We start from the raw sequence: 22,348 nt of genomic DNA, 5'->3' as shown, positions 1-22,348 counted from the left end.
CCTCAAACATTTCCTCAACAAAAGTAGAAAATAAAAGTGAGGGGAAAGCCTTCTTAAGATGTAAGTGATGAACTAATAGAGCATTAATTAACCTTAGTTTATGCTAATAACAGAGATGATGGTGGTGGAGCAAACTTTCCACATATGCAGATAATTCACTTGAACCAGTCACAATGTCAAGAGAATTCTAGGATACAGAGGAGCTTAAACTCTGTAAGTACCTGTCATGGCTCATAAGGTTCAACATAGGTAATTGTGGGAAATCAAGTCCATACATAAAAAGATGAGACAGAATGCCTCTTTTCTAAGTTGTAAGTAGTTTAGAACCAGAAAAAAAGAAGATATTCAAGAGTTATCTGGAAGAAGAGTTTGCAGAAATCCAAAACTTTTGGTCTCATCTACTGTTTATGTAAGAATATTTATAGTATTGTTGGATTTTATAGGGAATTAACCGATACGTAAATTAAATTTAAATTTATAACTAAATGCCCTAACATATGTCAATATCAAGGATATTATCATTTTTTGAATGCTCATAAAAAACAATATGAACTGCTATATACCCCATTTCCTGCAACAAATTTTAGTTGCTGCTATAATCATGGTCAGTTTCATTGCAGGTGGCAAGGCAAATGGGTCATGTGATAAGTGTGGTGAGAAAACAATTGGGGGAAAATATTTACTGCACATTTTTAAATGTTTAAAAAGGTAGCCTTGGTATGTATAGTAAGGAGAGTTCATGTATTTGAGAAAATTATAAATGAGGAAGGAGGAAAGAAAAAACAGAGACAAAGGAATAAAAACTATGGGTGGAACATAGGGAAGCTATGTCAGATTATTTAAATATACTTGTGCTGATGATAACATTCAAGCTTTACCTAAACTAACATTTTATTGTAACTCTTCAAAATACAGCTTTTTTTCCATTGGAAGTCATAATTGTCAAACTTTGAAGTTTTGGTTAATAATCGTTAAAAAATGTATATAGGCATAAATGTCATGTTTTGAGTTTTGAGTGTCTAAAGGGTCAAACGCATATGTGGGTGAACACCCATATGGAAAAAAGCCTTGGTAGCCCACCAGCATTATGGAAAATGCCAACAGAGGAACAGTGTCTCCATATCTCAAATTTGTTCTCTAAGGATATTAATCGTGGCTCCTCTTCAAGAATTAGTCCTAAGTCTCTGAAGTAAACTTTTCATTTTTACAGAGAATGTTTACTGAGGAAGAAATGCATATGATATCAATCTTACTGAGAGATTAAACCTACATTACTGAGAAAAACATATTCTCAGCAATAAATGCAGTTGAAGTCCTTTCTACCTGACAAGAATTTTTCTATTAGCTATTTGAAGTCTATAAAAAAACAAGAAGACAAACAAAATGGAGTTGTCAATGCCTCCTACAAAGAAAGGAACAAGAATTGTTCTTACTGCAAGTCCTCTGATAGCAAAGGGTACTTTAAGGTAGAAAGTAATTTACATAATGTTCCAAGATAAATGTTCAACGTGTTATTAAATAACTAGTTTTAGCTAAGTTGTATGTGGTCTAGGAACCCAGGAAGTTCAACACTTATTTTTCTAATTACAGAAAGCCTTTTTTTAATAAAGTTATTTGGTAGTGGCACTTACTTTCCTATGTGAAGACTGGATACATTTGCAGATCAGTCCACAATATCTTTTAACTCATAACTTGTCTGAATAGAGTATTATACTTAATACAAAGTACTTAACAACCATATATAATGCTATTTAGATTGGAAATCTAGTTAGGATTTCCCTCTTGGGACTGTGAACTCACCTTGTCCTATGAATACAACTAGGAATTACTTGCTTCAGAGCAAACAGTCCAGAAAGGGACCCAAAGACTGACCGAACAGACTCCACAACTAATGAGGAAGATATTCTGTAGAGAAGAGGCCCTACTGGAGAGGGTAGAACAGGTGAAGACTTTGGGAACCTAGACTCCATGGGTCCAACCACGGGAGGGAGTGAGGGAGGGAACCTTGGGCACAGAGAGGGGCAAAAGGCAGACTAGCACACCAGGGAGCCTATAAAGGGAAGAGAATCCCCAGGCATTTGGCCTTGAGGGGCTAAATTTCATGAGTGCTTACAGACGAGGAGAAGGAAGGCAAGAGAAAGGTAGCTCACTTTAAATCTCCTTACAATGTGTAGCACACTGATAAATACCTTAGATGTGCAGAGCATGACATTCAAGGAACTCATGGCTGCCTTAATGATGAAGTTTTGCTAGAGACTAAAAGCTACCTTATCTTGACACTAGCTAAACCTCCAGGCTCCAAAACTCTTTAACATGCAAAAATACCTTAGAGGCTTACATTATCTCTACCCCTCCCCCTGAAACTTAAGAGTATATAATCAGTCTCTGTTCACAATCCCAAACGCAGCTCTTTCTGCTCATGGATCCTTACCCTGTGCTACAATAAAAGCACCTTTTTGCACCAGTTAAAAAGAAATTCCCTGTTGGGATTCCAATTTCAATTTTTCTACTCTATTTCTGTGAGACTGAAAATTTTGAGAACTGTGAAAGAACAATTTAAGAAAACGGGTTTACTAGCTTCATGCTTCAGTAAAATTTATTTAATCTTTTGGAAGCTATGTTTCCACATCTGTAAAATGGAGGATTAATTACAGTTAAGAGGAGTTGTTATGTGACTTAAGTAAGTTAAATTATGCAACTAGGTAACACACAGTGAATGTTCAATAAAAGTAATGTTATTAATAAACATGAGAGTAAAAGTAGTTGATCTTAATAATTATACTGAAATATGAACTTCATGAGGGAAGAAGCCATTATTTCTACAATAACCTTAATTTCCTACAATACCTATAATTAAATATATTCCCAGTGAACTGACTCTAGCCCTTAAAACAAGTTAATGGCAAGACTTACTTGGATTGAGGTCATGTGATATTTTTATAGTTCTGGGGGTAAACACATGTTTTCACCAACTGGTACCATTTCTGGTTTTAAGCTAATAGTAATCATGGTGATGTGTTTACTACTAGCATAAGTGGAAAAGGAGTTATGAGAATTTCTGAGACTAAGTAAAAGGAATTTCCCTAAACTAGTCCTATGTGCTAAAATTAAAACTTGATATAAATTGATTACAATGGCTCTGAAAGGTACAGCCATTAATGATAAAATACCAGGAACTTGTAAGTCTCGTTAACATAATATGTGGTACATTTGAAAAGCACATATTTAAAATTTAAAGTAAAACTAAGAACTATTAAGCAGAATCAGTCATAGTTTAATTCAAGCCAGAGTGTTTGATACAATTTTGAACATAAGGTGTAGAGGGGTCCACTCCCACAGGTCGTGGGACAGCTAGTTGAATGGTCTCATTTTCTTTTTCTTTTTTTTTTTTTTTCTTTTTAAATTTTTTTTTTTTCAACGTTTATTTATTTTTGGGACAGAGAGAGACAGAGCATGAACGGGGGAGGGGCAGAGAGAGAGGGAGACACAGAATCGGAAACAGGCTCCAGGCTCTGAGCCATCAGCCCAGAGCCTGACGCGGGGCTCGAACTCATGGACCGCGAGATCGTGACCTGGCTGAAGTCGGATGCTTAACCGACTGCGCCACCCAGGCGCCCCTGGTCTCATTTTAAAGACAAAAAAGTCTAGAGAAGCGGCTTTCTAAAGTCATTCAGCTATACTAGAGATATAATCTCCTCATTCTCATTACTCATCAGTAAACTATACTCTCTTACTTTCTGATTTAAACTATATCAGGAATGACATTATTGTCATTTTAAACATCTAAAACACATTTTCAATCTTTCATGAGCCATGTACCTACCTGGTCATCTTTATATAGGTGCTGCGCATATAGTGATTGAGTAAAACAGAAAGGTGAGGTCTCCAGGAGCTGGTGCTCAGTGAAAGATAGAGTTATTTAAAACATAAACCCATTACAGTTGTCTAAGCAATATAATACACATGTTCAATGAAGCTAAATACCAACAAAAACAAAAGCAAAACCAAAATGGTGGGCAACACAGGCCTTGATACTCATTTCCATGCTGTGAAACTTATAAGGAGCTGCAAACATATGTCCTTAATGGTCCCAGAATAATTAGTACTGCAGGGTTTGTGTCGTGTGTGTGTGTGTGTGTGTGTGTGTGTGTGTGTGTTTGAATGTTCTCGGTTTTAAAGATTTGCCTTTTTCCCTCCCTGAGATGTAAGCCTGTATTCATAAACACTGCAAATACTTAAAATACTCATACATCAATCAAAGAGCAATATACCTACAAGATTATCTCTATTAAAATATTGCAATAACACATTCTCAAATTTCATTCCACTCGTATTACATTGGTTTTCGCCTTCTAGGTGCTAAAGTATTTTGGATGATGAGTCAACACTCTCTGACCACAGAGCATATTTTCATACATTATTTCTAGCATCCACTGCCCACCACTTCCAATTATCTCCTCTCCCTGACTCAACTCAAATTGTACTCTTAGCATTTCCCTCCTTTGGTTGAAATAAAGCTTAGGGTTTAATAAATGTTAGATTGTATATGCTGCTCCTAGGAGGGATAACCCTTGAAATCATTGCAAGTTATTTGTGCCACAGTGTGGAAGTGCTGAATGCATTCTTTCTACAGAGCAAATATGAAAAATTAGTGGAAGAAGCCTGAAAGAGGAAAGGTGCAAGGTGCAAATGAGAGGCAAAGGATGCCAATGACTACAGTAATAGATACGAAATACTGAGAGCTCAATACCCCCTAACTCTATGGAGCTGATCTCACTTAATTACCTTATAAATGACTTTTCTGTCCCTAAAATTTTTTGCTTGGGGCCATACATCTATAGAATCTGATTCATTAAGCTTGAATCTAGAAATCTATTTTTATTTATTTATTATTGAAGCATAATTGATATACGATGTTGTACTAGTTTCCTGCATACAGCATATTCTATATATTGCTCAATGCTCACCAAGATAAAACATCCCAAGTCAGTTTGATACCAGTGTTCTGATAACCACACGTTATCAAACATACTCTCTGAAATAGAGTCTATTATTAATTGGAATCTGGTCTGCTTTATTCTGCAACTCTATAAAACAAACCAACAAACAAACAAACAAACAAACAAACAACTTTACACAAAATTTTATCTCTTCAGGAACTTAACTTACCATTTAGAGTATAAACTATCACCTGGGCAATGGAAAGCAACTTTATTGTTTTATGAAAAGCCAGATCACCTTCACTGTAGCTTATCAAAATTCTGGACTTTAAAAATTCCTTTCCCTTTATTTTTCTTAGTGACATGCTCAAATGGTATTCAGATTCTACTTAGAACTCAAGTGTACCAGCTTTTTACCAATTGCATTTGCAAATAACAACTTCTGACTTTGGGAGTTAAGAACTGAGCTGCATTGCGACTGTCGGGGGGAATTCACCTCCTGTGCAAAGTTTCAAGAGCAATGCTGAGTCAGTAACCTTTCTGTTCAGGACATGCAATGCTCTTGTGAAAAAGGAATCTGACTTTTGAAAATTGGAAAACAGAGTGGCTAGAGCTGAATTAAATCAAGCTTTAGGCAATGCAGAAACTTTTGACAACACAATACTATAAACCTGAGGGTGATCACATACTGATCACATGAAACAAGAATGAAAAGACTATAGTCAGGTGGAAATAAAATGGCTGTGTATTGATACAACATGATGTGACATGAGATCAATTGTTCCCATGATTTTATGAGGGGAATAAGAAATGGGCTTTATCGAGTGTAAGGGTGAGTAAAAGTTTGAGTCAGAGGAAAGATATAAAAATTCCATGGGCTCTAAAACAAACAGATTTTTACCTGACTTCACAGGTCCTACCACAATACTTCAGAACAAGAGAAGATGTTGAGAGACAAATGCTGGTACCCAAATGGCAGATTTAGGGAGAGCTTCAATCCTCCCTGTACATATTATTTCCTTTTTAACCTTTTACGGTAAAAGAAATGTAGGTATTGGAACCAGGCAAAGCTGAATTCAAGTCCTAGCATTTGCATTTACCAGGTTGAGTGACCTTGGGTAATCACTTAAATTTTCAGAGCCTTGGTGTCTATAAGTGCAAAATGGAGATCACATTATCCACTGTTGGGACAACTGTCAATGTGTCAAGAACTAAGTATAGCTCCTTGGATATATGAGGTATTCAATAAACTCAAGCCACCACCACCAACAGTACTACCACAACATCTTCATAAAGAATTAGGATGAAGAAATGGATATGAAGTGAACTTGTGCCCTCCTCTGAATACAAGAGAGGTACCCAGTGTAGGGGACTAGGGAGGGAAAGGGAGAGTCTACAGGTGATCTGAATGAATGATCTATTTATTATGTGCAGATATGGTTGACTGGTTGAGGTCTTAGGATGAGGCTACATCCCTGTGGAAGGAGATGGGCTTTATTCTGAAGGGAGGAAGCAGTTATCAGTGTGTTCTTTACAAAAGATTTAAAAAGAACAAAAAACACATGCCCCTGACACTTGGAGGCACGTCAGGAAGCAGGTAAGGTGAAACCCACTAGAAGTCTCCAAGCTGACCATGAAATAAAATATACTGAAGTGGTTAAGAGTATGAGCTTTGGAGTAATCAAACTCAGATTCAAATCCCATCTGACATTTTTTAGCTTTGCAAGTTAGGCCAAAAATTACCTTGGTTTTCTTTTCTATTAAGTGAGAATGATATCTATTTCATAAATCTGGCATATAGATCAACGAAGGTAATATTTATAAACACAGAGTACAGTACTGGATATGCAATATATTTTTAATATACTTTAATCCTTTTAATATTATTAATAAAATATATTATCTGGCTACCTGTTAGGCTTTCTGTTCATTTGCTTTTTGATATTGTTATGCCTTAGAGTGAAGTGCTGCAATCTAATCTAAACCTTGCTATGGAGATTTGAAAAAGTATTTCTTTTGTCTAATCTTGACCCATGGCATTGAAGAGAAAATATGGGACAGGCAAGGGGGAGAAGGATGGAGAAGAACCTTCAAATGGCAAATGGGAACAAATGTCAGGGCTTCTGGCTCAGGTCCCCTCCACTCTCAGGAAGAGCTCTGTCTTCTGTAGCTCGTCTGAAAAAGCTGGACAGCACATTGTTATGGCATGGGGAAGTATTTCATCAGAGACTTTCCCAAAATGACTTAGACACTCAGATTAAGGGGGTATAAAACTGAAGGTCCCTATCTCCTAGCATAGCACAAATCTATCTATCTCCATTGAGCTTACTGATCATATTTTGAACTCTCACAATCCTCTATCTGGGTCATAGTCTTTAGTCTTGTGAATGAATGATTCTATATCAATAATACTTCTGCTTATTCTCAGCCACTCTTTCCTTGCTGGGCAAATGAATATTGTCCTCCTTTTATTCAGCTCTTACTCCTTCCTAGAGTCATTGTCACATGACTTGTCTCTCAAGGACCTAAATCATACTCATTGGTTCTAAATCTTCTGGCTTATACACATGTTGTTTCTGTCTCTTATACAATGGTAAGCTCCATGGCTTAATTCTAAATCACTGTTCACACTCACCCTAAAATCTAGTCATAAAGACCTATTCTTCACTGTGACAGACCAAGCTTCCATCTTCCACTCACGCAGCTCGGTGGATACCCAGAGCCTTCCACTCCTGCCATGCATCGCCTTGTGCCAGTCTCTTGGCAACCTCTCCTGAGGAAATACTGCCAAGAATCCAATAAACATCTGTCATCCTTCAAAGAGAACTCTGGATGGACATCAAAAGAACTAGGTTTTAAAGACTTAATCTTTCTTTCTTTCTTTCTTTCTTTCTTTCTTTGAGAGTGAATGAGCTGGGGAGAGGGGCAGAGAGAGAGAGAGAGAGAGAGAGAGAGAGAGAATCTTAAGCAGGCTCTACACTCAGTGCAGAGCCTGAGCAGGGCTCAATCCCACAACCCTGGGATCATGACCTGAGCTGAAGTCAAGAGTCAGATGCTCAACTGACTGAGCCACCCAGGTGCCCCAGACTTAATTGTTTCTCCTTCATTTGTCTATTCAAGTGTTTTCCCCTCTAATTTTTCTTATTTTTGTTTAATTTTAGAAAATTCTTACTATTTTTTTTAATAGTAGTAGGACTATGTAACATGATCTCTACTTTTTCTTTTTTGAATGTTTATTTATTTTGAGAGAGAGGTAGAGAGAGACAGAGAGAGAGAGAGAGAGAGAGACAGAGAGAGAGAGAGAGAGAGAGAGAGAGAGAGAGAGAGAGCGCGCATATATGCAAGTGAGGGAGGGGCACAGAGAGAAGATGAGAGAGAGAGAGAGTTCCAAGCAGGCTCCATGATAAGCATGGATCCTAAGGTGGGGACAAATTCCATGACCATGAGATTATGACCTGAGCCGAAGTCAAGAGTCAGACGCTTAACTGACTGAGCCACCCAGGAGCCCCATCTCTACCCTTTTAAGACAGTTTTCAGTGTACCATACAGTGCTGTTAATTATAGGCACAATGTTGCACAGAAGATTTCTAGGACTCATTCATCTTGCAAAACTAAAACACTTTACCTGTTAAAAATGAACTCCACGGGGCACCTGGGTGGCTCAGTCGGTCAAGCGGCCGACTTTGGCTCAGGTCATGATTTCACGGTCTGCGAGTTTGAGCCCCACGTCGGGCTCTGTGCTGACAGCTCAGAGCCTGGAGCCTGTTTCAGATTCTGTGTCTCCCTCTCTCTGACCCTCCCCCGTTTGTACTCTGTCTCTCTCTGTCTCAAAAATAAATAAACATTAAAAAAAATAAAAAAAAAATGAACTCCACATTTTCCCGAACCCACAGCCTCTGACAACCACCGTTCTACTCTCTACTTCTATTCAACTACTGCAGATACCCTGTATAAGCGGAATCATACAGTACTTGTCCTTCTGTGTCTGGCTTATTATGGACCATTCCAAACATATAACAGTTTCAATAACAGTCATAGTCCCAACTTTAAGGTCATCACTTGACATTCCACCTATGTTGATCTGTTACTGTACTGTCCAGTAAAATATGTCTGCACTTGTTAATCCATTAAAGTTAAATAACATACAGAAGTTCAGATCCTCATGTACACCAGTCACATTTCAAGGCCCCAACAGCCACATGTGGCAAGTGACTATCATACTGGACAATATAACTCTACAAAACAGTTGAACACTTCCATCATCACAGAATGTTTTATTGGGCAGTGCTAACCTATATCCAACACTCACCACAGAGTATTTTGAAACAAATACCATGTCACCTAAACATAACACCAAAATATAGCAACATGTTATAATGTTATAAAAATAAACACATTGTAATAGTACATAACAACAATAATATATAATAACATCAAATATGGAGTCGGTGTTAAAATTTTCCCATTATAATAAAGTTTCTTAACCTGGGGTACACAGGAGCCTTCAAGGGCTTAGCAAAAGCTCTTAGGTTACAAGCAAAAATTTGTTAAAGGATATTCACGCCTTTTTCTGGGGAGATGATTTATGGGAGTAGTTCTAAAATTCTGATAAGGGTCAGTTTCTCCAAATTCAAGAAACACTCCCTTAGAAAAACGTGTGGTCAGCTAGATAAATAAAGACATGAAGTAGGTTAATTGCTAACACAACTACAAAGCTAACTTTATAAATGTGAAATAAAGAATACATTCTTAGAGACATCTTTTTTCCTATACATCTATTTTTTGTTATGGCACAATTTATATATTTCCTCAAATGCATGAAAAAATAGGATCAATTACAGTATCTTAACATAAACTGCCTCTGAATGGGAGCTTCCTTATCAGTACTTTGAGGTCTATGAGACATATCTAGAAAATGAAGGGAAAATGAAGACTACTTAAATTGAATGGGGGTGGGATGCCTATGGTTTTTCCTTTTGATTAACTGCTGTAACACTGTCCTTCAGGTGGCTGAGGGAGTTTCAGGTTTTCTTTAGACGTCATTAGGCGCCAGAGCTCTTACAGGACAACTTTGATGCTATATGAATTCTGCCATTTGCTAACAATGATATGGCTCTTGGGTCCTCCACTCCATTAGAACTATTAACTCCATTCCTATTAATTTTTGTTACAAATATTACAAAGGGGGTTGCTTCTGGGTGTTTAGATTCTATTCTATTTTGCGACTGTATATCCAGTTTCACAAATTGTTCTTGGAGGCCCAGTTATCATCCCTGCCCATCTTCTAAGTGTCATGTCTTCATCATCTTCTAGATTCAAGCTACCTGTGCCATCTCCTACTCCTTTCTGGCCTTATTCCCGTTCTTCCAACAGTCAAAAATTGTGAGGAACTTTTACTCCTGAGCCCATGGTGTCTGACATCTTATGTCACTGTCACTCAAAGGCCCTACCTCTTATTATTTTTAACTATAAAATATAGACGGGTGGCTGGAATTTTCACCTGCCATATGGAAGTGTATAATTGGGTATGGAGTAGAAGAGAACATGCTTCTCAGTTTGTTTTCTAAGTTAAGACTTAGAAAAGTGGAGAGTTTGCCCTAAACTTCTCTTGTGGTAACCATAAGTGTTCACCTTCATTCATTTATTCATCCATTCATCCACTCATTCATCCAATGCCTATTTACTAATAGCATCATCCATGTGCCAATGATATAAATTCACAGTTTTGATATGGTTAAGAGATGATCTCTTAGAGAGTTTTATTAATTCAACACCAAATGTTTATACAATAATTACTATAGGGCAGGCCTTGTACTGGGTAATCCAGACAAACACAATCCTTTCTTCAGAGAGATTATATTCTCCACTTTCATTCCACTCAATATCCCTATTCTGAGAGTTGGGGAGAGAATTGTCTCTTGATGTACACTGTTTGGGACAGTAAGTAAAAGAAGGTGAGATTACACAGTTTTACATTTGCTGTGACTTCTTCCTTCATCCTCTAAGTTGTATTCCTGATTTTCTACTCCCAAAATGGTAATTAGCCTGTTGCCCCTTTGCACATTCTTACCCGGGACCACTGTCTAGACACCCATGAAGTCAACTACAGAATGAGAAATCCCCAGCTGCAGTTGGAATCTCTCTGTTGAGCATCTGTAACCTTTTCCAGGAAGTTCAAGGTCTCAGATTTCCTCTAGTCTTTCTTAATCTAAGAGTCCCCATCAAAAAAGCTGAGATAAATATTCTCTTCTACTCCAGATGCAAATATCTGTCAACTGTATCTCTATGCGCTTCGCACACACTCCCAACTGAATTCTAGTACATCAATCATTTTTGAAGTCTTTAATGCAAAACCTTTCATGAACATCTCTCTGTAAATACATGTTTCAGCAACCTTTATCTCATTTCTTTCTCAGTAGCGATGATGTGGAAAGGCCCTCTCATTTAGAAAATTCTTTATGAAACAAACAGAAACAATCTTGGTTATTGATGCTTGAAATAGTCATTTTACATTTTCCTTGGTATTTCAAGGTTGTTTCCTTCTTAGGTAGGGAGGCAAGATTCTTGGTGGCAAAATAGAAAATAGGGAAATGGATCTTAGCTTGTTAGCATTCAGTAGTTTAAGAATGCTTACACTCATAAAATCTGAAAGAAAAAATATTTTATTTTATTAAGTCAACAAATAACCACTGATTGTTTGCTCTATATCATGCTCTGTGCTAACCACTAGATACTGAATGTTGAGTGACATAAACATGGTCCATGCCCTAGTGGAGAATAATGGGGAAACAGACACTAAACAAATGAACACCAGAATAAATACATAATTATGTATTGCAAGAAGAGCTAAAAGTACTTGGTACTAAAAGCCTTAATAATAAGGAGGCTTAGTTAATTTGATTGGTGAGGGAAAACTTATTTTTAAAAAGGGACAGTTAAGCTATGTGGTTAGGAATAAGCCAGGTGAAGCTGTGAGAGTTGGCTATGGAAGTATACCCCAGAAGGAGGGGATAAAAGCATTTGCAAAAACAATAAGGAGAAAAGGAGTCAGCCAGTTTGAAGAGCAGCACAGAGGAGCGCCTGGATGGCTCAGTTGGTTAAGTGTCCGACTCTTGGTTTCAGCTCAGGTCATGATCAGGTTTCGTGAGCTCGAGCCCCACGTCAGACTCCAAGCTGACAGTGTGGAGCATGCTTGGGATTCTCTGTCTCCCTCTCTCTGTGCCTCCCCCACTTGTGCTATCTCTCTCTAAATAAATAAACTTAAAAAAATGTTTTGAAGAGCAGCACAGGAAGAATTGGAGAACATGTGGCGATTAGAGGAGCCTCTATTTTTCAATTTGAAGTGTCCTTTCTGTCAAATCTGGAATAAGCTTGGAGCATATTTCCATTGTATGCATTTTCAAATAAAATAAATTTTGTTTCTTGTATACACTTAATTCTTCAATATTATCTTCCAATAAAAGGCAGTTGAGTCTAAAGACACTGTGTGCAAAAACCCACTTTAAATTATAAATCCACTGCTATATTGATACTTCTATTGCTACATTTTAAAAATCTTGGTATGTTTTAAACACGTTACTCCAATGTGGTCTTTGCTGTTGTTATGGGGAAGGAGAGTAGAATTATCACCCTGGAAAGATACAAATCTGTGTTTTATGCTGGGGTCTGAGATTAATTTTTGTGTGGCCTTTGACAACATGTTTAAAAATTCTGTGCCTCAGTTCCTCCATCCATATATCCAGGATAATAAAGTTAACCTCGGGGAATTGAGCAGATGGCTGGGATAATTAAATGTGTTAAGATTGTGAAATTATCTTGCAAAATAATGAAGTGCTACACAAGTGTTCCCTATGTCATTTTCATTTATTTATTTTTATTTCTGGAGTGGAGTTGTAAGGAGGTGCATGGTCTGTGCAGGGGTGATACCCTGGGCTCTGGAATCAAAATGCCAGTGTCCAAATTGCCTCCCTCACTTCTACCTGTGCCAGTTTACATAAGTGATTTACCTTGTTTACACCTCTGTTTCCTTACCCAGAAAGCAAGGAAAAGAATAGTCAGTTCCTAGTTCCTTATTATGAGGATCAAGTGAGAGAGTCAAGTAAAGAATCTAGAACAGTGTCTATCACATAATTAGCTTTTAATATTGTGTGTGTGTGTGTGTGTGTGTGCGCGCGCGCGCCTGTGTCTGTGTCTCTATGTGAGTGTTAAGATGTAATATGAAGAAACTTATATTCAGAAGTTGAGTGGATCCCTGGATTTCACTGGACAAGTTCGAGCACTCTCAGCTCAAGCTGTTCTCCCTTCATGTCCAAATTATTCTTCTAAAATAACCACTAGAAAACTAAAATCTGTGGTTTGATGTAATGGACCTACCCAATCATTATTTTCACCCATATGAGGTTTGTACTTAACCTAAGTGGCCCTCATAGATTTATTTAAGCTTGTGATCTCTGCTAACATTTTAAAAAGTGACATGATTCTCCCCCTAAAATCTCCCAGCCTAAAGGGCTTTATTGTGATTTAATACCACAGTAAAAGCTTTAATAGTTTTTAATATTATGTAACTATCTCTATAGTAAAGACAGGAAACTAAAGTATGAAGTTTGGCACCCCAATACACTACATTTTTGCAAAATGTGGCCTGCCAACTCCTTCTATTCCTCTGATTGAGAATACACAGGACTATTCTTTATACATTTTGGGAAGCTGACCAGCACTTAGAATTCTGCCAAAGAATTTAAGAAGCTTAACTTGTTATGGAAATATAGGGCTATACCAATATATTTAAAGAATATATAAGATTATATAAGAACATATTCATTATTCTCGGGTAGCAGAATATTATAAGCATAAAACCACACCCAAAGGCAAGATAGCAAAAGACCAGTTGATTAGACCACATAAAAAATTAGACTTCTTTATGATGCAATTCACCATAAACCAAATGAAAAGACAAATGACAAGATGAGAGAGTCTTTATAAATGTGAAACAAAGGGTTATCCTTTCCCAAATAGAAAATAAAACATTTCAAAAAGAAAAGTTAGCATAATACTAAAATTGATAGAAGAAAAACATCACTATCTGATAAATATTTGAAGAGATGCACAAATTGACTAGTGGTCATAGAAAAATGCAGGTTAATTAGAGAAATCAGTATTTACCAATCAGACTGCAAAAAATGTTAAATATTGATAAAATATACTGTTTGCAATTTATTTATAAATATTTTAAATGGAAATATCCCTTTCAACCACCACTTCCAGTTCTACTAACCCAATATGCTATGGAATACAAGAGCGCAAAGACAGGTAACTGTGCTTTTCATTGCTTTCACTGTATATGATAGTGAAAACTCAGGGAAGACATAAAGGTTCATCAACAGCGTAATGATTCAACAATTTATGGCACATCCATATGATGCAATACTAGGCAAGTGTTGAAAAAAAAATTGAGTGATACCTATTAGCATTGACACTGAAGGATACTCATGATGCACACAGTCCTGAGGGGGTGGTCACAAAACAGTATTCATAGAAAAAAAGTTCTAGAGGGGCTATATAATCTATTGATGCTGTAGGAGGGATGATAAAGAAATTTTATACTTTGTATATTTATATTTATATATCACAATCAAATTCAAATGTGATATTTGTAATTAAAATAAATGAAATGTCCATTTTCTAATCCTGTGGTATTGTATTCCCTCACTGAGCCTCTCTGCCCTTAGCTTTGTGAATTACTGACATATTTGCAGACCATACACATAGCAGTGTATGTTGATCATGTTGGAGTTGTTGGTATGGCAGGTTTGTTTATCCCAGCATGGGGCTTCCTGTGTCCTGACAGTCTCTCACCAGAGACAGGTGAAGTACTAATACCACCAAATCTCCTGGGAACCTGAGAGGCTACATTCACTTAAGGCATCCTCCAGCCTGATGTGTCCTACTTCACTCTGTTGAAAATGTATCCTTTGAAGTTATCAGAGTAAACTGAAACTTTTCTATTATGTCAAAATATTTTTGTCAAACTAGCCTTTTGAAGGATTTCATAGAATCAAAGAGCATATGTGTTAACAACTCATTGGTACAAATTAGCTGTGTGAAGACTGTAGATTATCTATACCACACAGAATCTATATATAACCTAATGCCAATAACTGCTCACATTTCTTCTATTTTTGTGCTGAAATAGGTAATTAACCCTGTGCAATAGATATGAGTCATGTCAACGATTTTTCTTTATCTCCGGAGAGACCTATATAGGTAAAAGTACTTAAAAAGTCTAAAATCAAATAAAACATGATATAAGAAACTGTTAGTTTAAATAAATAAACTACTAAAGACTAACACGTCTAGAGATTTTCAAATGCCACTTTTTAAATGAACCATACATAATTAAATCTAGGGAGATATTAATACATAAATCCTAACAGCTTTAAGGATTTAATTTCAACTCAGCCTCATAAAACTGGCACAGAAAAGCCAAAGCAGGTTTTGAAAGAGTTCGAAATGCAGGTTTGTCACGTCACAGACAACTGAACTACGATTTCTGATCACAAACTAAATACATACGTCGTTGATTTTCAAGTTGCTCTTATTCCACTAGGAGCAAAAATGCTGGCCATAATTCCAAGAATCCATGAAAAGATTTGCAATAGTGGGAAATTCTGTTTCAAGACGTATTCCTCGAAAGTGATTTTATTAGGTGCTCGAAGTATCTATAGATGTCATGTAGAGGAGTCACCCACCCTTTGATTCCGACTTGTGAAAAAGCATTTCAGAAAGGTTCAGTAGAGGGGCACCTGGGTGGTTCAGTTGCTTGAGCATCCCACTTCGGCTCAGGTCATGATCTCATGGTTGGTGAGTTTGAGCCCTGCGTCAGGCTCTGTGCTGACAGCTCAGAGCCTGGAGCCTGCTTTGGATTCTGTGTCTCCCTCTCTCTGCCCCTTCCCCACTCATGCTCTGTCTCTCTCTGTCTCTCAAAAATGAATAAATGTTAAAAAAAATTTAAAGAAAGATTCAGTAGAAAATATTTTCAAGATATCATTCATCAGATGTCAAAAGAAGGTTTTAAAATTCTGTCCATTGATATATTAAAAATAACCATTTAAAGGTTCATTATTCAGAAATTTATTATTTATAGCCTATCAACACTTTTCAAACTGAGACATGTAATTTGCTTGTGATGCTGGCTTTTTATTATATAAATCACATTTTTATTGGCACATATTTTTTATTAATTTTAACTCTAGATGAGATATATTGGTCACTATGCATTTAATCATTCTTCCACTATGCAACATCCTCCATAAAATCAGATAATGTTTAGATTTTAAAAATATCTTTAATAATTAAATAAAGCTTAACGTATCACCAAATATTTAGCCTTCAATGGCAACATGCTGATTAACTACCTTAATCATGAATATATAGTTTTGCTTTATTTGTGGTAAAAATGGAAATAAAATCACATATAATACCCACATAGTATACTATAGGTCTCTTATAATCATATGTGCAAAATAAATATAATTAGAGGGGCACCTAGGTGGCTCAGTCTGTTGAGCTTCTGACGCTTGATTTTGGCTCAGGTCATGATCTCACAGCTCATGAGATCAAACCCCACATCAGGCTCTGTGCCGACAGCATAGAGCTTGCTTGGGATTCTCTCTTTCTCCCTCTCTCTGCCTCTCCCCTGTGCGCATGCTCTCTCTCTCTCTCTCTCTCTCTCTCTCTCTCTCTCTCAAAATAAACGTAAAAAAATTTTAAACTAGAAAATTTTATTTTAATCAATACTTAGCTCAATTTATTTTTTCAGAATCCTAGAATATCAGGGAGGAAGGAATTTACAACCTAAAAATTCTAGCCATGATTCCGTCATTAACCGGATTAATGACCTTAGAGATATTGATTACTTATCTTTAAAACTGAATTGTTGAACTAGATAATAAGTAACTCTCAATTTAGTGCACTTTGTTATAACAATAGACAATGGGAACAATGCCAGAATGTGGTGCATCCAAATTAAGGCACAAACCATTATAAGTTATAGTTTAATAATTTGTAACCATCTAATTTAGTAGGTGGCATTGTGCCAAAACTGTAGATATTTAAACTTCTAAAATATACTCCTAAAATTCCTTCTTTCTACTGACTCATGTCAAAAGTGTAAAAAAAAAAAAAAAAGTAGACTTTGACTAATATCATCTTGGCACTGAAGCATAAAAAATTTCACCAATTAATGAGATTTGTTTAGAAAGCATGATTTTTCATAGCTCGCATATTGAGTATTATATTTGCAGATACATATAGATAGATACTTATGTACAAACACATATCTGTAATATGTATGCATGTATGTGTGTGTTATATATAGAAGGAAACAGAGATGGGATAAAGAGAGACAGAGGAAGAGAAAGAGAGAGAGAGAGGAAGACAGAGGGGATGAAGGAATGTTTTAGAGTATGTTTTTGACCAATATCCATAAAAGAAATGTTTCCATAAAAATTTTAACCAATATAATATCAATATCTGGGATAACTCAATTAAAAACCTCTGGAATACACCTCTGGAACACATGGGCTTCTTTCAGAGAAGGGGTAACAAATTACATAGTTAAATTTTTACTCTTTAATGAATAAATAGTAAGGTATTTGGAATCAGAAAGACATAGGTTTAAGGATGCATTCCACAGACAGTACTGAGTTGTACTACTGGGAACTTAACTTTCCCTGAGCTTAAATTTCCTCAACTCAAAGATAATGATGATGATGATGATGATGATGATGATAATGATGATAATTATAATAACAGTAATAATACTACTAACACCTGAATCATAGGTTGTTTTGACAATAAAATTAGGCAACGTATATAAAGCACAGTGTCTGGGACATATTGTTGGTATTATTTTTGTGTGTGAAATAAATATCTATATGGTAAATTTTCAGCCAATGTTTAAACTAACAGACTATTACTCCAGTTAATCACCTTGGCTTTTACATAGTCAAATATGGTCATGTAGCCCTGCTCTTTCCTGCTTTCAAGTCAGCACTGTTGGATTTCATGCACTTTCTTATGGAAGAAGATTAAATATTTGGGTGGACCAGTTTAATCACAACATATAACACGACGCAAACCTAAGCTGAGGGACATTCTGAAAATATTTAGCAAGTTCTCTGCAAAGTTCTGAGATTATGAAATAAAAAAGAAGGCTGGGAAACTGCGATGTTAAAAGAGACTAACAAAGCATGATGACTAAATGCAGCACGTGGATTAGATTCTGGAACAGAACTGACGAAATCTTAATGAAGACTAGTTTATTCAATAGGATTTTACCCATGTTGATTTCTCAGTTTTGAGAAATGTTATCATGGTATGTAAAATAGTAACATCAGGGGAAGCTAGGTGAAAATCCTGAGTGAACTCTCTGTACTATCTTAGCAACTTTTCTGTGAACCTAAGGTTATTTCCCCCAAAAAAAAAAAAAAAAAAAAAAAAAGCTAGCATTTGGGTGGAATCTGAGGGCTCATACTTCCCATAAATGATCAGGCCTTTATATTAGTCTCTATTTCCTTCCTCCCAATCCTTTACACTTAGGCTTCTCCCATAAGAGAAGGTTCACAGCACTGTCCCTAATTCACCTGTCACTGTCCCTAACTTATACCTATCACTGGATCACTGGTATGGTATCCATACCAGTTCTCCAAGAAAAATGGTTAAAAGAATAGTATGCCCACATGTGCATCTTCTCAGGTTTCAAACAAGCATCAAAAATAGAAAATTTATGGTTCAGGGGCCATCAGTGTTGTTGGGAAGAATTCATTCCAACTAGGTTCTAAGAGTACAATATCTTATTACTCTAATAAATTAACCAGCAATGACAGTTTTGTGGCAATTAGGTTATATAAACTTCTTACCATAAAGACACATCATTAGGTTATATTTTTAAACTTCCATATGTCACCCAAAGTTAGGCAGAAAGAAACATGCAATGCAATCTTTATGACAGATTTTCTTAAATTCACTAGGTTTCCCATTTCTCCTGACATTTTGTTGAAATTTTCATACTGTACACTTTGGCATTTGACAAGTTTGCTTCAACTAACTTTGTAAAGCAGGAGCATATGTTAAAAAATGGCAAACCATGCCCTCGTGTGTGTGTGTGTGTGTGTGTGTATGTGTGTGTGTGTGTATGTGTGTGTGTGTGTGTGAGAGAGAAAGAGAGAGAGAGAAAGAGAGAGAGAGAGAGAGAGAGAGAGAGAGAGAGAGAGACTGAGAGAGAGACTGAGAGAGAGGCAGAGAGAGAATGGAGGGTCATTTTAACAAGACAGATTTTTAAAAATCTGTGATATCAAAGAAGCATTAGTACGCTATATTCTTTGTGGAAAACAGCTTTAATTTAGTTTCTTTTATCATTGAGATATTCTCCTGGGGGTAAGAGTGGGTGGGAGTAAGTAAGTCAAATGCGAAGTAGTTTCACAGGGTGGAATAAAACCTTGTTCTATTTAAAATATAAATTTTGAATTTTCATATGGAATGGAAAACTTAACATCATAGCCAACAAAGAATACATAATATTAGCATTAGGAATCGTGTTCAGAGAGAAAACCAGGAATACACATTGAGAAATCTTTCTCTTTGTCTATGTGAGATCTAAGTAAATATGTTTCATTATTTCTCCAATTAGAAAGATAACTGATACTGACTCAGAGAAGTTGGCTTCAGATATTAACAAGATGTAATGAAAAACTCTGCTCTTCCAGAATCCAAAAGACAAGAAACAACAGAGAAGAGACCGTCAACCCAAGAGATTCAGGATTCACTGATGGGTCGTAAGTTGTCTCTAAGAAGGTACTGTATCACAAATCATGTCCCCATATCAGTGAGCCTCTCCTGGCCCTAACCCTCATGCCAAATGAATTTCTGCTGTCAGTGCAGCAGCACAAGACTACTGTAGATGGATTTGAAAGGAGAACCGGTGACATAATTTTGTGGGGTACAAAATTAAAATGAGAGGTCTCTTATTCACAAATTATGAATTTCAGACAGTGGCAGCAGAGCATTATATCAAGCACAAGTCCCCGCATGCTTATACCAAGACGGGGCCCTGTTTGACTGCCCAGGTCTTGTGCTCATGAGGCCAACTCTGACAGAGTGTTAAACTCTGGATGCAGACAGAGCTGTGCTCAAACTCCAGTTCTGTCACATACTTAGACCTTGATAAAAGGCCCATGTGACAGTATTTATGATTATTGATTATCCTTGCCTCTTCTTTATATGAAAATGACAAGGCATCTAGGTAAATAAAAATAATCATACTATTTTGAACTAAAAGAACACCTAATAACAATCTGGTATAACTCCTCCACTTTCTGAAGAACTTAATTGATGTCTGGCACAAGTCAATGGCTCTGACTTGGGTCTCCTGACCCCAAATACAATGCTCTTTCAGTTGCATTGTGGGGCAAGAATGGTTGTTAATGGCCCAGGCTTTGGAACCAAACAGCCTGGGCCCAAATTCTGATTCTATTAGTCTGTGAACTCTTGGGCAAGTTGCTTAAATTCTCTGTGCCTCAGTTTCCCTATCTGAAAATGGGCATTCAAAGGGTACTTCACACAATTTAATCTAATGATTCTTATAAATAATTCAAAACTGGTTATCATATAGAGTGTTAAATAAATGTTAGCTATTTATATCTCATACTTCACCTCTAAAAATACCTTTTTTGAGGGAAACAATGGATAACCATATTGATTAGTAGGGTAAATATAAGCTAAATTAGAGAAGTAAGTGGATCTACAGCCAATTTAATAACTTTATAAAACAAACTATTAATGAGTTGATGTGTTTGTCAGGGCTACTCTTGTATATCGTTTAAACTTTTTAAAAATAGTGTCAATAAAAGTGTATGCGATATGGTTATAAATTTGTTAATGGAACAAATGGAAGGGAATTTTTTTTTTAAGAATTGGATACAGAAATGACTGACAGAAGGAAGAACAAAAGTAAACAAAAATGAAATTTCACAGGGAGACCTGACTTCTTTATGAAAAGAGATATGAAAGATATACAACTTTAAAGTTGACCAAAAGCTACACATGAAATTACAAGATAATGTGACTTCCCAGAAAGTAAGGACAATTTTAAGCTGTATTGATAGGGTATCCAGTGAAGGAAAAAAATGAAAAGAGGTCAAATTTTAATGTCAATCAATAGTGCAGTCAAAGGTAACCACCCAGGCTTAAGGTTTCTCAGTACATTCATTTTCAAAACTCTTTAAAAATATAAAAAAGCCATTTTTAGCAATATGCCACATAAAAAAGGACATAGGCTGGATTTGGTTCACGGGTCACAGTTTGCTAACCTCTGGTCTAAACATTTTCATCCAATTGAAAAGCAGAGATTATCAAAGAATATAAAAAGTAAGACCTTGCTATATGAGACCACAGAGACCTACTTTAAGTATAAAGGCATAGATACATTGAAAGTAAATGGATAGAAAAAGATTAACCATGCAAAAAGCAAGCATGATAATGCCAGATGGCTCTTTTAATATAAAATAAAATATGTTTTGAGACAAATAATATTACTAGAGATAAAGAGTGGCAATTCATAATAATTAAAGGGAAATTAATCAGGAAGACATATCAGTTATCATATGCCACAAATAACAGTTTTAAGATGCATGAGGCAAACATTTACAGAATGAGAGGAAGAAAAATTACACAAATATTGCAGGAATATTTTTACACCCCTCCCCCAGGATTTGATAGGGCTAGAAAATAAACTAGCAACAACAGAGAACATACAAACAATACTATTAATCATCTTGATCTAATTGTCATGTGTAGAACAATACATCCATTGGGTACAGAATACCCATTCTTTTTAATTGCATACAGCATATTTACGCAAGATAGATAAGCCTCCATAAATTTTAAAAGGGTAGGAACTACAAAGAATATATTCTCTAATCACAATAGGATTGAATTAGAAATTACTAATAATACTATAGCTAGGAAAACTCCAACTACTTGGAGGTAAAACAACACAATTTCAAAAAATTAATAAGGCAAAGAGGAAATCACAAGGGAAATTAGAAAATATTTTGAGAAGAATGACCATGAAAATACATTAAAATTTTGAAAAGCAAATAAATCAGGGCTTAGACAAAAACTTGTATCTTCAAATCCTCATATCAGAGTAGTTAGTTTGAATCAGTGGCCAAGGTTTCATCTACAAAAATCTATAGAAAAGATGAGTAAATATAAAAGAAGAAAAGGAAGAAAATAATAAAAAACAGGCATCAATAAAGTAAAAAATAGACACTAGAGAAAACTAGCTGAGCCAAAAGATGATTTTTGAAAATGCTATCAAAATTGAAAAAACACTAGCAAAACTGATC

At 36.1% G+C, this 22,348-nt stretch overlaps 1 protein-coding gene and 1 pseudogene across 2 annotated transcripts in view; both read right to left on the bottom strand.

Annotated features, from left to right (window-relative positions):
- Positions 1-22,348, bottom strand: part of GABRB2 (gamma-aminobutyric acid type A receptor subunit beta2) — a 238,274-nt gene that overhangs the window by 82,837 nt on the left and 133,089 nt on the right. The gene's annotated exons all lie outside the window — the stretch shown is intronic.
- LOC115522301 lies at positions 9,921-10,361 on the bottom strand (annotated as a pseudogene).

This window comes from Lynx canadensis, chromosome A1, assembly GCF_007474595.2.
Source record: "Lynx canadensis isolate LIC74 chromosome A1, mLynCan4.pri.v2, whole genome shotgun sequence".
Lineage (NCBI taxonomy): Eukaryota > Metazoa > Chordata > Mammalia > Carnivora > Felidae > Lynx > Lynx canadensis.
This window is presented reverse-complemented; position numbering and strand designations above follow the sequence as displayed.